The 9,820-nt window shown below is 42.3% G+C and overlaps 1 protein-coding gene across 24 annotated transcripts in view; it reads right to left on the bottom strand.

Annotated features, from left to right (window-relative positions):
• LOC118086527 (lethal(3)malignant brain tumor-like protein 4) overlaps positions 1-9,388 on the bottom strand; it is a 60,818-nt gene extending 51,430 nt beyond the window's left edge. For 3 of the 24 annotated variants that reach the window (XM_088672473.1, XM_060275736.2, XM_088672469.1), the window contains exon 1: positions 9,222-9,345. The gene's annotated coding sequence lies outside the window, so the exon portion shown is untranslated. Of the gene's footprint in view, positions 1-8,786 lie in introns of all 24 variants that reach the window. The other 21 variants (XM_088672463.1, XM_035118251.3, XM_088672460.1 and 18 more) reach the window with 13 other exon arrangements.
• Between the last annotated feature and the right edge of the window lie 432 nt (positions 9,389-9,820).

A 9,820-nucleotide genomic window follows, 5' to 3' on the forward strand; every position in this document is an offset into this window, starting at 1 on the left:
GCTCTATGCCAGCTCAGTGGGCAAGGTTTTCCTAGGATCAGTACTGTACAATGTACAATCAGTACTGTACATACATTGATAAACAGAGATTTAGTGGCATCACTGTCAATTTAGGAACTTCCTGTACTGTCAAAAGTGGTGCTGAAGAGGAACTTTTGAAGAAATATGCAAAGCAATGCTGGAGTGATTTCCCCCTTTTATTTGTAGTATCTTAACTAATAATAGGAACATCTGGGGGGGAGGGAATCTTATGGCAGAAGGGTTTGATGATCTGGGCTAACAGCCAAGGTGGCATATAAGGGGATACTGCAATGTAATATAATAATACTAACATACTTTTTCCACATTGACAAGCTATATCTCTAACTATGGTAATGTATCATTTTTATGCAATGGTAGCCACTGAATATAGTCAAGGTCACAACCTCTCCATGTTTTACAGAAAAAGTTATCATGGAGTTTCTGTCAAGGACAATATATTGAAACTAGTATCATGAAGCCTGTTAAAACTAGTATCATGAAGCCTGTTGCTCTAGCAACCTCGGGACATGCGCAGAGCGCATCCCGCCGCGTGCCCGCCGCGTGCCCATACACACCCGCCGCTTCAACAGTTCCGCCCGGCCGTCCGAAGTCTCTGCGCTCCAAGTCCCAATGGCTGTCCGTGGGGCACATGCGCAGTAGCGCATTCCCACGGACACAGGGACTGGACGCAGAAACACTTGCACTTTATTATAAAGGATGAAGCCTGCAACATCTATAACAGAATATTGTGCAGGAACAATCTTTCTTTAGAGACAACAGCCTGCTGCTTGAAAGATAAAGATATATTTACATAGATTTAATGGGTCTATTCTCCCTTTTAAAAAACTATGAAATGCACCAGGCTCTCTGTATGAATTACATTCTACAGAATTTCCAGAATATCACAATTACTGTAATCTTTTTTCTATTATTTTCCTTCTGCACCTTTCTCTTCCACAAAGATAGGGATCAACATTTTGCTCCAATGCAAATAGCAGGCATTTTAAAGTCAGCTGCCCCGATCCCCAATAAAGAGTTTCCTCAAGCCAGAAATAAAAATTTCCTTTGTAGAAACCGCTGGCTACCTTACTTGCAAACAACATGCTTTCTTCTCAAATGCCTCAGTAGGGTTGTTTATATTGTTATCTAGTAGCAGACTGTCTGTTTGAACTTGTGATCTGAAAAGACCTGTCTTTTCAATAAACACCTGCATAAATTCTTTTTCTGTTCTATTCTAGTCATCCCTTTTTTCTGTCCCCCACAACCTCCATTTCCTAAAAATGGGAATATCAGTGAAGAAAAATATACTCGGTGACCAGGGCACAGTGCAGAGAGAAAAGAACTGATAGTGCACCCGATTTTTTCAATTTTCCACTAGAAAGGCAACACATCATAGCCTTATTTTCACTGTTGAAAAAGGAGATAAAACCTACAATACTCAGTTTGCTAACAGAATGACTTTTCCATTATGATAGTCATACTCACACTTATGCTAAATGTTATAAACATGTTATATAAACTGCATGTTATAAACACATGCAGAAGTAGTTGTTTGGAAACAAACTGCATCTGACCAACCCTGTAAAACAGAGGTGGGGAACTTCAGTCCTGGAGTCAATTGCAGTCTTCCAGGCCTATCTGGCCCTCAAGACTCTCCCTAGGCCATTCACCCAGCCAGCCAACACCCTTTCCAGTCCTGCTATGCACCTTCTTAAATGTTTTTTATCTGGCCTGCAATGTGTTTGAACTGTAATAATGAATGAAGAATGGAGAGATGTGTGTTGTATGGGTATAAAAACTTTGACTTTGACATGGCTAGAATGTAGCCCAACGGTACATAAGTAAAAGTGACAGACCACTTTTGCTTCTACTGTGTTTCTCTGAAAATAAGACACCGTCTTATATTTATTTTTCCTCAAGAAAACACACTATGGCTTATTTTCAGGGGATGTCTTATTTTTCCTCCTCCTCCGGCCGCAGCCGGCATTGCTGCTGCGCCTATCCCTATGTCTTATTTTGGGGGTATGGCTTATATTGCTTAAAAATCCTGCTACGGCTTATTTTATGGCTACATCTTATTTTCGGAGAAACAGGGTACCTGTGCCCACCACTGGCATGTGACCCTAGAAGGTTTCATACAAATGAATATGTCCCTCAGACTGAAAGGGGTTCCCCATTTCTGATGTAAGCATTGGTTTTTTGTATACAAGCCCCATACAGAATTGTACATTGGATGGCACACAATATGACAAAGGTGGTTGTGGGAATCAGCTGTGAATGAGAAACCTAGTCATATGCATTACGGAAATTTAATCAGTGGTATTGGGAAGAAGTAATCCACCATTAACAAGCTTCACACAGTTATTATTTCACTCTAGTCACAATCATTTCATCTTTGACAATTGCAGGTTAAAATGTAAGTTAAGAGAATGGCTAGTTGGTTATGATGATTAGTGTTTCAATCAACAGTAATTCCCTTAACATGGTTTTATTACCACAAAAATTATTACAGAAGTATTGGCTTATTCCTGAAACTTGTGTTTTAAGTAGCTGTCACAACCAGGTAGTATTTACAACGTGCCTGAGTGAATGGACATTTCCTGATTTTAGTGAAAACTACAAATGCCAGTAGAAAATACCCTAACAAACCTGCCAACTCCAATTTAGACATTAAAACTTTTATCATGGCTAAAAGATTATTGGGATACAAATCAGCCGGATAAAAACCATCATCCTGTGGCATAAGGATATAAAGACTAGAAATGTTAAACAGAAAGTATGTGTGTAAGGAGCTAAAAGATTCCATGGCAGTTGATCAGCAGTTGATCAGCAGTTAAGGATAGAAAGTTAACCAACTTTTAATGATTTGAATAGAAGTGGAACAAAGTTTGGGAATTTTAAGAATAAAATGTGAGCAGTGTATAAACAGTTTGCTATACGAGGCAGTGTGATTAAGTTGTAAACAATTGTTATTTTGGAAATATTACAGGACTCCTGTTGGTTTGGTAGAAATATATGCATTACTATGCATATTTCACTGCCCTTGACATTTTAATATATATCACATAATTAAAATGCTGAAATTTACTAGTATTCTTTGATGTGCACCAAACATATTTGTTTGCCTTATCAGAAGTGATCAAACATTAAGGTTAAAGGATGACTTTCATTTACTAACATACTTCAGAAACAGGTAATACAAAAGTATGTTTCTTTCCGGACAATAAGAACTTAAGAGTGCAGATTTAGCCATATCTTAGTTCACTGAAATCAATGAGATTAGGTGCACAAAACTCAGTTATAGGATTGGGCTATGCTACACCAAAAACTAAAACCATGAATTAATACATAGTTGAACACCACAATCTCTTATTATTTCATCTAACTGATGTGCTAACATAACCTTATATTCAGTCCACTTAAAATAATTATAAACTTGGAAGATCATCATAACTCTTTATAAAGGTAAAGGGACCCCTGACCATTAGGTCCAGTCGTGACCGACTCTGGGGTTGCGCGCTCATCTCGCATTATTGGCCGAGGGAGCCGGCGTATAGCTTCCAGGTCATGTGGCCAGCATGACAAAGCCGCTTCTGGCAAACCAGAGCAGCACATGGAAACGCCGTTTACCTTCCCGCTGTAGCGGTTCCTATTTATCTACTTGCATTTTGACATGCTTTCGAACTGCTAGGTTGGCAGGAGCTGGGACCAAGCAACGGGAGCTCACCCCGTCACAGGGATTCGAACCGCCGACCTTCTGATCAGCAAGCCCTAGGCTCAGTGATCCAATATAACCACTGACAATCATGTCGCTTATGAAAGGTTGAGCTACTTCAGGCTACCTGGAAGCCCTTTCTGAGTATACTGAACCAACAACCAACTTCCCAGCCACCAGTAATGACAATATCTTTATCTCGTCATAGAGAAATGAGTAAAATAACCAGCTACTACAGTAGCCTTAATAATGTAACCTGGTAAAATACGTTTAAGTGAGAAATATGCTTATTGTCCATGATAACAACTGAATGTAATGTGCTCTCATGTACATCACCATTCATCCCATTAACACTGTCATTTACTTCGGCAAGAAAAGATAATATCATTCATGAAGCAAGAGATTCCTGCTAATCAGAGCAAATGAAAAGCAATATGCACTTTGACAAGTTATACTAGAATTCTTTGGAGCTTCAAATATAGAAACCATATCTATATTTTACAAAAATCATATTTTACAAGTCAGTTTTGGAGGGAAACATTTGTAGGTTGAGAAATTACTCAGTTCAATGGTGTCCACATATATATGTTGGTTGTTCATCCAATTTATTTCTGAGGGAAAACTGGCACTCCTTTACTGACAATAACTGTTGTTTCACCCATATACCCATCTCTTTTGAGTTATACATGTAATTATTTTGCTAGAACTCTCTCACTAGGTTCCAAGGCCATTCTTTTGATAATTTATGATTTGTACATATTAAACATTCCATTGCCCAATCAACAGATGAAACATGGCTTTTCTTAGTCACATCATCAGAAACAGCATAAAAGATAGATAAGGAAAAAAAGTGAACTGGATAGGAAGTATTAGTTGTTTATCACAAATACCCATTATCATGTAACAGTTTCCACCACTGTATACTTTTCCATTTTTACTTATGAATAACTTGAAAGTGCTGATACAATAGCAGTTTAATGTTACATTAGAAATTGAACACAAAGCCTCATCTCTCTTTCCCATGTTAACTGGGAAATAAGTTTAACTGCTGCTCAATGGAGCTTATTTCCAGATAAGCACATAAAGGTCCAAAGCCATACAGCACAATCCAAGGTAAGTCTACTCAGAAGTTAAATGAGACTTTATCCCAGGTAAGTGTGTATAAGGATTGCAGCCCCTGTCTTTCAATTTTTGCATTGGGGGTAGGAAGGAAACCTGTGCCCCCCATACACTGTTGAACTCACATCAACCCCAGCCAACATGGCCAATGTCAGAAATAATGGAAGCTATAGCCCATTAACATCTGGAGGATGCAGGCTCCCCATCCCTGTCCACTACACAGTCCAGTATTCCATTATTCTAATGTTTGACAAATATGCTACAAAATAAAAAAAATCCATTATTTTCAAGAATAATTCACTGACAAAAACAACAACTAACAATGAAACTATACTTCTGATGTTTCCAAAATAACTGTATAGGTGGGAAATAATCTGAAATGATGAAATTCTCATACAGCATACTATGTGAGGGATATGGACAAAGGATGACCACATTACAATGTGCTGACTGAACATGCAGATACATAGTAACTTGTTTCAGACAGAATGTTAAACTATTATTTGTTTAGCTTAATTCTGACTTGTTTGTACATTCAGATCCAAGTGAGCTCACTAACTATGATCTGAAACCATGGTTGGAAGGTAACTCCTAGCATCAATATGCGGGTGGAGGGGTAAAAACTTAAAATAGCTATAGTTACATAACCAAACTTTTATTAGACTAGTTACAGGTAGGTAGCCGTGTTGGTCTGACGTAGTCAAAACAAAATTAAAAAATTCCTTCCAGTAGCACCTTAGAGACCAACTAAGTTTGTCATTGGTATGTGCACACGAAAGGTGCTACTGGAACGAATTTTTTTTATTTTATCAGACTAGTGTCTAATCAATCCATGGCCCCGTCCAAAGAACGCTGCAACTAACTTTTCTAAATTGTAGCTACCTGCACAAACTTGCAACACAGGCCCCTCCTACACATGTACTATTGAGCCCGTCCTACAAGTGAACAAGTTTTTATCTTGATTCTGAAATTAATTTTTTTGCAGTATGCCCCAGAATCTCAGTAGCTGGGCATCACAAAAAGAGAGTGTTGTCACACTTGGGTTCAGGTTCTGGGCTTCTCATAGACATTTGGTTGGCCAGGGTGAACAGGATTCTGGACTAGATGGACCTTTGGCCTTATCCAGCAGGGCTGTTCTTACAGTCTTATGCTAGACAATGAAGGTGTCAGGGGGAACCTCTGCACAGCTCTTTGTGCCATAGGCCGCAAGGAATACTGTACCCCCCCCCCACATTCCCTTCAGGAAATACACAAACAAACAGGTAATTCTACCAGCAAAACCAATTTACTGTACTGGTTCTATTAGCACAGGCCATTCACATGGGCAGAAACAATAGGGATTGAAGGGTGGGAATAATGTCCTGCTAGAATGGCCTTTGCTCCTTGCTATTTCCCTTTATACATCTCTCTACCTGCTATTATCCCTTGCCACTCTAATTCTTATACAATTATTTCACCACACTTCTGCATGCATGTAAACCCATTCATTGCAAGAATGATTTCTACAGGATGAGAGTGAAGTTCAAGAAAAGTTTAGTTACACCTGATCTTTTCCATAGCCCTGTAACTACTTTCCAAAGAGTGCCAATTGAGGCTCCTAAAGAGGAAATGGCCACAATGCAAATGCACAGGTATGAGCATTTAAGCCCCATGGAAATTAAGGGTTTGATTTCACAGAAGCTCCATGCTGAAACATTGCCAACAATTTCAAAACACAGTATGATTTTGGTTGAAAACATAAAGTTCTATAATTCTTACTAATGATCTTTGCAAGCAAGAAAACAGCTTTTCTGGCTTATCTACTGCTTCAAAGTAATTCATTTTGAATGTATACTTAGGGAATGTAAAGGTACAATTAGAGGTTTTATTCTGCTATATATTAACTCCCAAATGGACTACAATGGTTTCAGCAGAGCCTACTGAAGATTATTGACTTCTTCCACCAGAAGTCAATAATCCTGCCAAGACAGGATTAAGCACTCAAAATGCTTAGAATATATTTTCTCAGTAATCTTTACAATAGCCTTGTAAAGTACACCAGTCATATAATCATATTGCAGGAAGGGGGCTGAGAGATAGTGACTACATATTAAGTTAGTTGGTGAAATTTGCACCCATGACTTCAGGTCCTGCATTAATGCGACCTTTCTGTGGAATTAGCTGGCCTATCAGCGGAGGAGATGATGAGGAATGCATTGCTTATCCTTTCCTGAAATTCAGAAGTGCACAGTGGCATTGGTACAGACTGTTGCAGCTGGCCAGCCAGGATCCACATCTAAAACATCTTCAAAGACAAATTACATACTGTATTATATTTTTTGCTGTAAATCTAAAATGTTTTAATGGTACATATACTGTAATGTAATATGTAAAAAATACAACCCCTTGTTTAAAACCATGTTTCATAGTACACTAATCAAAGAGCCATGCAGAATTGGCTACAGCTCCCTAGAGAGTATACACTTTGTTGTGAACATTAGAGTAAGACCAACAGGTTTATTATGACATGAGCTTTCGTGGCTCAGAACTTATTTCATCAATTGCCATTCTCAGCTAGCAGACATACATATGTACAGGTGTAATGGGGAAAAAATGTAAACAGTAGGACCATTAAATGCCAGAGGTACAATCTGCGACATGTATACTTTTGAGCTCTGCAGTTTGGCCCCACTGTTTACATTTTTTCTGTACACCTCTGCACTAGTCAGATCCCATCTGAAGAACTGTATTCAGTCCTGGACATTGCACTGGAGAAAACAACTCCTGTGAGGAAAGGTTGAAGAAACTAGATATGTTGAGCCTAAAAAAGAGAAGATGGAGGGAGAAAATGATAGCACTTTTCAAATACTTAAAAGGCTGTCATGTAAAAGAGGACAAAGACTTGTTCTCTGCTCCTCAGAAGGAGTAGATCTAATGGGCTTAAGTTACAGGAGGATAGATTTCAATTGCCCATTAGGAGAAACTTCTTAATGGTAAAAGCAGTTGGATAATGGAACTACCGGTAATTACTGTACCTAGAGAAGTGGGCAGCTCCCCTCACTGGAGATCTTCAAGACTGGATTGCCCTCTTGTTGGGATGCTCTAACTCTGGATTTCCTACAGCTAGCAGCAACCTGGTCTAGAAGGCATGTAAGACTCCCCTTCTAACAGCCCTGTGGCTGTTTGTGCCATATATGCATTATTATACCTGCAAGTAGGAGGAGATGGAGCACTGCTCAGCGAAAGCACAAGTGCTGCATGCAGAAGGCCCCAGGTTTCAATTCGAGATCAACATATAATCTGACCTGGAATATAGGCAGCTTCCTATATTCCTGGAGTCACAGTTTGCAACAGTTCCATACCACAGGAATAGACAGGAATAAGACACTCTCCCACCCCCACACCAGATAATAGTTTTTTCTCCATATTTTTTTTACACATCAGGCAAATATGTGGAGGGTGGGGGTAAACAAAACCTCCTGTCACAATAAGTCTTTGAAGATGCCACCGGACAATTGTTGTTGCCTGACTGCGAAACCTTAGACACCTCTCAACTCTAAATGAACAAAAACAATCCCAGGGACTCCAATGGGACTTATCCCCAGGTAAGCAAGGGTAAGCCTAACACATCCACTACTACCCATCAAGACCTTTGTTTTTGGTGGGGGTGGGGAGGAGACGACGGTGGGAAGAGGAGAGATGGGAAACCTCACCCACCCAAGCACAAAGAAATTATGGGATGGGGAAGAAGGAAGATGCGGCGGGGGGCGGGGGCTAGCGGAGAGGAAAGACAACTTGGCATCTTCTTCAAACTTCCCCACAGGACTTGGGGAGCGCGGCGGCGGCGGCCGAGGCGGCGACGGGGTTAGAGGAGGGGAAGGGACAGTTTCCGAGTCCCGGGGCGAGGTGCAGGGTTGGGAGCCCCCACTCCGTCGCTCGCTCATTTACCTACCGACTCACTCCGATTTGGGGGGGCTGTTGATCGCACTTAATGGGACAGACCCCCCTTCCTCCTCCCCCTCACTTTTTTCTCAAAATGGCGGGAGGAAGCGCCGCCTAACGGTGTGTGCAGCGCACGCGAAGCGGCGGCGGCGCGGGGGACAACGACGACGACGACAAAAGACGAGGGCCTCCCCGCCCCCTCCCCTCATGCACAAAGTAATCCTCTTTTTCTCCCGTCCCATTCCATCCCCCCTAAACTGAATTTGAAGTACAAAGAGGGGTTGAGGAGAGCCTCCGTTCTTTCCTGCCTGGCCGACACCCCCCGCACTCCCCACTCCCCATCTCTTTTCCCTACTCACCTCCTCCCCTCGCCGGACTCTTCTCCTTTAAACTCCCACAACAATTCTTCACCCGCGCTCCCCCCCTCCCTCCACTCTTCCCTTACCGGAGCGGTGCTCGGAGCGGCCAAGGCGCATGCGCGTAATAACTGGGGCGGCGCGGGCCGTTCCGGCCGGTTTGTGAGGGAACCCGAGGGATTGAGGCCCGGAGTGGAGGCTGCGGGGAGTGCGAGCGAGCGAGCGAGGGGATGAGGGTGGGAGGGGCGCGAGGCTCAGCCTGTGGGAGGCGGGAGCGCGCGCATCAGCGGGCTCCTGGGGGGCGGCAAGGGGATGTTTTGGCAGGCGACTTGGGAGGGGAGGTTTTTTTGCGTGACACGAGTTGCCACACAAACACACACAACCTGAATCTTGTGGGCATGGGGATTCTGGCCCATAGGGTGTTGCTGACCTACAGCTCCCATCCTTCCTGCCCCATGGTCATGCTGGCTGGGGCTCATGGGAGTTGGAGTCCAACAGCATCTTGTGTTGGGAGGGGTTGTGTATGTCCCAGGCAGGGGTGGCTCCTCCTGTTTGGCCGCCTCAGGCAAAATGGGAAGGTGCCACCCGCCCCCGCCTGCCTAAGCCTTGCTTACAGGGGTCATGAGGCGGCAGCTTCCAGGGGAGGTCTGGCAGAGATCTGGTGAGATCTCGTGCAAGCTACATGAGA

The sequence above is a fragment of the Zootoca vivipara genome, chromosome 6, assembly GCF_965207765.1.
Source record: "Zootoca vivipara chromosome 6, rZooViv2.hap1.1, whole genome shotgun sequence".
In the NCBI taxonomy this organism is placed as follows: domain Eukaryota; kingdom Metazoa; phylum Chordata; class Lepidosauria; order Squamata; family Lacertidae; genus Zootoca; species Zootoca vivipara.